Genomic DNA, 7,336 nt, shown 5'->3' with positions numbered 1-7,336 from the left:
AGAGACATACAGGCAAACAAGCAAGCTGTCAAATATCTATTATTCATTGCTGTGAAAAAGTACATTTATATGTTTCAGATCATCAAACAAATTTTAATATTAGAAAGTGATAACCTGAGGAGATACAAACTGCAGCTTTGAGAGAAAAAAGCTACCCAAACCTGCCTGTCGCTATATCGAAAAGTAATTTGCTGACCAACCAAAATTACTCCCAAGAGCGCATCGATGACTCATCCAGGACATCACAAAAGAACCCAGAACAACATTTAAAGAACTGCAGGCCTCACTTGGCCCAGTTAAGGTCAGAGTTCATGATTCACCAATAAGAAAGAGACTCTGCATTTCATAAAAAGATCATACCAGCAGTCAAACCGTGATGGTGGTAGTGTGATGGTCTGGGGCTGCTTTGCTGCTTCAGGACCTGGATGACTTTCCATAATTGATGGAACCATGAATGCCGTTCTCTTCCAGAAAATCCTGGTAGAGAGCAGGACCATTAGTTCATGCCCTGACGCTCAAGCATAATTGAGATATGCAGCAGGGCAATGATGTGAAACACACCAGCAAGTCCACCTCTGAATGGCTAAAAAACAAAACAAAATGAAAGTTTTGGAGTGGCCTAGTCAAGCTCCGAACTTAAATCTGATTGAGATGCTTTGGCATGACCTTAAACAGGTCGTTCATGCTGGAAACCCTCCAACGTGGCTGTCAAGGGTGTTACAACCAGTTATTAGTCTTAGATGTCAGTTACTTTTTAACATAGGCCCAGGAAGATTTGGATAGTTTTTTTCCCTTAATAAATGAAGTCATCATTTCAAAACTGCATTTTTATTTACTCAGGTTAACTGTGTCTAATATTAAAATTTGTTTGAGCTGAAGCAGTTTGGTTTGACAAATATGCAACAAAAGAAAAAGAAAATTCAGGAAAAGGGGCAAATGCTTTTTCACGGCGCTGCAAACACTGCATACTGCACAGTGACACTCGGAGTGGAAGCCAAGATGTGCTTGCTATGAGGCGACAGTGCTAACCACCTCACCACTTTACCACCCTGTTTCATTTCCTGTGAAGTATTAAGTAAAAACTTTGTTGACAGAAAGCTTTTATCAAATATTCAAAATCAGTTTGCCATACAAATATTCTATAGCAGCCAAGTAATCATCACCCATTTTATCAGTGTTGTGAGAATAAGTCAGTTTTCTCTTAACTGACATACAATTATGCCTACCCAATATGTTTACTTCAGCAGCATGTGTAAAAATTTATGATTTTCTTAAAAACTCTTCCAGGCATTCTTTTTATTATTATTGTTATTAAACTGGCTTTATAACTCTCCTATTGAGAATATTTGTCTGCTTTGGTGTTAAAATGATCAAACTTATCTGCAGAGGGTTGTTTTTTTTTCCTTGAATTATATCTATGCTGCACTTGCTGCAAACACGGTGAAAAGCACTGACAGGAAGGGTACCCAATTAAAAAAGAAAAAAGAAAAAAATGGTCTGTCACTGTTGTTGACATTAATTTAGATAATTTATGACCGAACGTCTTCCTCGCAATAAATGCTGACTTTCATTGGCCTCCAAAAGATTAAGCCATTAAGACTGAATTGCCCTTTCCCACTTTGCTTATTTAATTCTGACCCAATGGTGTGCCTCAGTGATAAGCAGCTGATTTAATTAAAATGATTGATATTTAATTAACAGAACCTGACATATCCATTGCTTTGATTATGCTAAATCATGGGCTCTCCTGACTGAGCCATAGGCTCAGTTTCACTGAGGTGTGACATCTAAAAGACAATGTGTTTGTATTGTAGAATAGTGTCAGTAATACATATTTTCTGGGTTAATATTTTAGAATGGGACAATATACTGGTGATACCAATAATGGCATCAGTTAATATAGATCTTGTCACGCCATCAAGCAAATGATTGGCTTGTCAACCCATCAGCAAATAGGATGACTTTTATGATTGGCAGTAAGCAATGTTTCTTTTGCATGGGCCACAAGACGGGACGTGAATAATGACAAATAAAGATAAACCCTCTATAAATATGTATGTACAGTTCTGTGTAAGAGTCTTGAGTCACCCCTCATTTCTTTATATTTTGCTACCAAGGAGCCAGACTTTCTTTTAAGTTTTTAAATTGGTTTTTCGGAAGGTCATTCAAAGTTCTACTTTGGACATTGGCTGCTTTCTCTCTCATTTTCAGTCCAGTCCTTGTACCTGACCATTTTCAGAGAAATGTTAAGCCACTTTAACCCTTCAAGTAGAAAAAAAGGCACCTAGCTCAAAGGCTATGAAAAATGTCAACGATAACACAGTTTGACAGGCATTAAATTAGTATTTTTGAACCAAGCTTCCTCAAGAGCGATTAGCTGAAAACTTATATCTATATATAAAAAATATATCAGAAGGGTGTGCAGTGTGTCCTTAGAAACTGAACTGAAAATCTGTGTTAACAGGTCTTATGGAGTGATGAATCAATATTTGAAATTTTTTGGTTCAAACCATTGTCAGTATGTAGGAGGAGGTCAGAAGAGAGGTGCAATAGCGAGTGTCTGCAGCCATCTGTAAAACACAGTGGAGGCTCTTTCATGGTTTGGGGCTGCATTGAGGATCTTGTCAAAACTGAATTATTAACACAGAAACATACCGTCAGATTTTGAGCCACCATGCAATACCATCTGGAAAGCATCTGACTGACAATTAATTAATTTTTCAGCAAGACAGTGATCCCAAACACACTGTCAGTGCAATAAAAGCAAACCTGGATAGAAGAACACAATGGAACACTATCAATCATGGATTGGCCTCCCCTGGACCTCAACATTATTGAAGCAGTGTGGGATCAGCTTTGAATGTCCCTCAAGAAGCCTGGAAAGCTATTCCTGAAGACTGCTTAAAGAAAATACAAGAAAACATGCCTAAGAGAGTTCAGGCTGTGTTGAAGAATAAAGATGCTCATATCAAATATTGTTCATTAGAATTGTGCTAACTCTGTTTTTATCTTATATGCAGTATTTCTATCTATGTTAGACTGAAAATTAGTGGCAACAGGTCTTTGGAGTGATGAATCCAAATTTGAAATGTTTAGTTCAAATCATCATCAATATATACAACAGTGAGTGTCTACAGCCATCTGTAAAACACAGTGGAGGCTCTGTCATGGTTTGGAGCTGCATTTCAGCCCCATGGTAATGGGAATCTTGTCAAAATTGATGGAATTAGGAATGCAGAAAAGTACCGTAAGATTGTAGCCCTTTAATGCCAGGCGATTGCCGCTGAAGCGCCCGTTACTTGCCCTCAATAGCGGTGAACAGCTGATTGAAGCGTGGCGTATCAGCGCAGAGTCAGCTGATCAAAGGAACGTTGATCAGCTGGCTTATTACCGTAACTCCGGAACCGTTTGTCCTATCAAAAAAATGCAAACAGTTCCTGAAAGCCCAGTAATTGCACGTCACAGCCATATAGGGGTATTACGGTATTTGTTGCCAGAAGTCCGCGAACTGCGGTACTTTTGAAGTATGTTGTCCCACGGCTGATACATTCGGAGTTAAAGGGTTTATCCACTGTGCAAAGCCTCCCTAGTGAGCTGTTCTGAAGACAGTGGTATTGCCATGCATGTTTGCATGTTTAATAAATCACTGCTCCTATTTCCTAGCAAAATATAAAGAAATGAGGGGTGACTCAGGACTTTTGCACAGTACTGTAGCTGTGATATCACTTCACCCATTAGTTTATGAAGTGCTACCTTGAAATAAACATTTTGGCTTGTGGCATCTTCTTTTCAATTTAGTTTAGTTAGGGGTAGATTATACTGCCAAAAGTATTGCTCATCTGCCTTCACACGCATATGAACTTCAGCATTCACATAGGGTTTAATATGCATTAAGAGTTCCTTTCACTGAAACTAAGGGGCCAAGCCCAACTCCTGAAAGATAACCCCGCATCATAATCCCCCCTACATCAATCTTTACCCTTGGCACAGTGCTGTCAGACAAGTACCGTTCTCCTGGCAACCGGCAAACCCATTCTTGTCCATCAGATTGCCAGACGAAGAAGCGTGATTCATCACTCCAGAGAAAATGTCTCCACTGCTCTCTAGAGCAGTGATGTAAAGCACGCTGCCACTGGACTAGAGTCCAGTGGCAGCGTGCTTTACACCACTGCATCCGACACTTTGCACTTGGTGATGTAAGGCTTGGATGCAGCTGCTCGACCATGGCAACCCATTCCATGAAGCTCTCTACACACTGTTCTTGAGCTAATCTGAAGGCCACATGAGGTTTGGAGGGCTGTAGCGATTGTGCAGAAAGTTGGTGGCCTCTGTTTACTATGCACCTCAGCATCTGCTGATCCCGCTCTGTGATTTTATGTGACCTACCACTTTATGGCTGAGTTGCTGTCGTTTCCAATCGCTTCCACTTTGTTAATACACAAAGTGTCACAAATGTTTGTAGAGGCAGTCTGCATGCCTAGGTGCTTGGTTTTATACACCTGTGGCCATGGAAGTGATTGAAACACCTGAATTAATCTGGATGGGTGACTGCTAAACTAAGCAGGTAACACGGCATACTCACATGTTTGACTGAATCAAATCTCCAGTTTAACCACTCTCTCCCGAATCATATAGGAGCAGCAAAACACTGAGCAAAACACTTTCACTCACTACTAAATACAGTTGACACTTCAGCTGGTGTAGCATTTCACTTATCTTTTACAGAGCATAGCAAGAATGTTTAAGGTTTTAGAGGCATTTTAGCATTACATTATTGGAGACTCTTCAGGGCCAAGAAAAGTAGATGTGACCAGAGAGAAAAATGCAACCAGCTGGCCAAAAATATACAAAACAGACATTTAGGTTTGGGTCACTGACACTCTAATTGTACTTGGTCTGGTTGGTAATCAGCAAATGAGAAATAAGAGTGTTTCAGTGTCTCTTCATAGGCTCTGTTTCACTGTAAGTATCAAAAGAGTCATACTGTACACAGGCTATGTTTATAGTGGAGGAGTTTAAACTGCCTCCTGGCTGTTTACATGAGAGTACAACTTAAAGAAAACAGCAGAGATAGTGTTGTGGACAGTTCCTGCCCTGCTTTGTTACAGAATTTTTGTTTTAATCCACCATTTTCTGTTTATCATATTTTAGTTTCCAGTGTTTATTAATGTTCCAAACATTGCTTTAAAAATGGGTTGCTCTACTGTAGCATATTCACTGTATTTGCTGTAACTCATGTGTGGCATGCTGGCTCTTCTTGCTTAGAGTTCAGAACCAAACCTTGTGATGACGTCAAGAAGAAGCTGGACTTGATAATTACTGCGAAGTGAGCAAAGACACAGTGGTAACTTGACCACACACACTGTGGCATTTCATGACTTTTAGAATTTAGAAAATAAATCTGTTTGTACAATCAATATCATGATTGTACAGACTCTTGAAATATGAAACTGCACTTTTTGTCTTTTACAATTGCCTTACAACATTTCTAATGCAGAATTAATTTTTTTCTGACTACAGAAGTATGTCATTTCCCTTAAATTGTACATACAGTGCTGTGCGAAAGTCCTGAGTCATTCCTCATTTCTTTGTATTTTGCTTGGAAAATCAACAATTTAGTGAAACATATGCAAACATATGGAAATACAACATATACAGGGGGAAAAAAGAGCTTGCACAATTTAGTATGACCACCTTTATTCTTCAACACAGCCTTACCTCTCTCTGACTGATCCCATACTGCATCAATAATGTTGAGGTCTGGCTCTGGGGAGGCCAAGCCATGACTGACTGCATTTTAGTTGTGTTTCTTCTATTCAGGTATGCTTTTACTGCATTAGCAGTGTGTTTGGGATCATTGTCATGCTGAAAACTTAATTCATTGTCAGTCAGATGCTTTCCAGATGGTATTGTATGGTTGATCAAAATCTTTTCTGCAATCCTTGAAAAGATCTCCAGTATTACCAGCTGAAATGCAGCCCCAGTCAGTTAACAGTAGATGGATCAGCTGCATCTCTCAGATTTGCTGGATTTTCTCCTGTTTTGTTAAGGTCATGACTTTCAGATACCAACTTTGTCTGTTATGTGTAGACACAACGCTGGATCATCCCTTGATTTAGGTGCATTTTATGCTTCAGTGATTCATAGGTCAGTGTTAAGTGGCCCAACAAAAATAAATAAATAAATAAATCATTACTCTGAAAATGATCAGGTACAAGGACTGGACTGAAAATGGGTGAAAAAAAAAGCAGCCAATGTCCAAAGAAAAACTTTTAAAGACCTTCAGAAAGCCTGGAGAACTATTGCTCAAGACCCCTTTAAAAAAGAAATAACCATAAACTCTGGCTCCCCGGAAGTAAAAACGAGAGCAATGAAGTGGTTGCTTGGGACTTTTGCACAGTACCCGACTGAATTTGGAGTTAAGTCCAGAAAGTCCAGTGGCGCCATCTTGTGGATATTGTCAGCTACAACAGTTATATTGGTACTGTGCAGCACTAACAGCTTCCTTTTAAAACTGTGCAGCTATTCCCCCATATATTATATTATATTATATTATATTATATTATATTATATTATATTATATTATATTATATTATATTATATTATATTATATTATATTATATTATATTATATTATATTATATTTCTATAACTGCATTGTTCAATTTCAGCAAGCTGGTCCAAATTTGGTGGTAAAATAATGTATGCATGATAGGGGCCAAAGGAAACATTACATTAAGTGGCAGCACAGTGACTCAGAGGTTAGCACTGTTGGCTCGCAGCAAAAGTGAGACTACTAATTTTTTTTAAGGGCGGTAAATTCTTTATTTAGCCAAATTTGTGAGATTTTTAAAATTCTAATTCAGGAAAAGTTAAGAAATAGATTGTATTTTTCACTTTCACTTAGGTGGTTTTGGGAGCAAACCCTAAACCAAAAATAAAGAATCTGTTAGTAAGAGCAGGACATACAACCACTGTTGTATTGTGATCACATCACAAGTCAGTGCAGCTTTACATCCGAAAGCCCATAAATAGGCCTCCCTGCTTCTGTTTCCCTGTGACCTGGTTTTACGAAGATGACTTTACCAAGATCACTCGACCTACTTGTCCATCCAAATTAACCAATCATCTCATCTGATGTCGCCATGGAGACCTCCTCCTCTTCCTCCTCCTCATCTATTGCTTCAGCGTCCAGCAGATGGTAGCATTAACAAGGTTTCTGACTCGGAAGTTCCGCACTAACTTCTCCAGGGGTTGACTCCACTCTGAGACACACAATGACGCAGCTATCTCTGCTTTTGGCTTGGAAACTGTCTGTATATTTAGCACCTTGTTTA

The sequence above is a fragment of the Archocentrus centrarchus genome, chromosome 13 (assembly GCF_007364275.1).
Source record: "Archocentrus centrarchus isolate MPI-CPG fArcCen1 chromosome 13, fArcCen1, whole genome shotgun sequence".
NCBI lineage: Eukaryota > Metazoa > Chordata > Actinopteri > Cichliformes > Cichlidae > Archocentrus > Archocentrus centrarchus.
The sequence above is the reverse complement of the archived record's forward strand: the minus strand, read 5'-3'. Positions refer to the sequence as shown.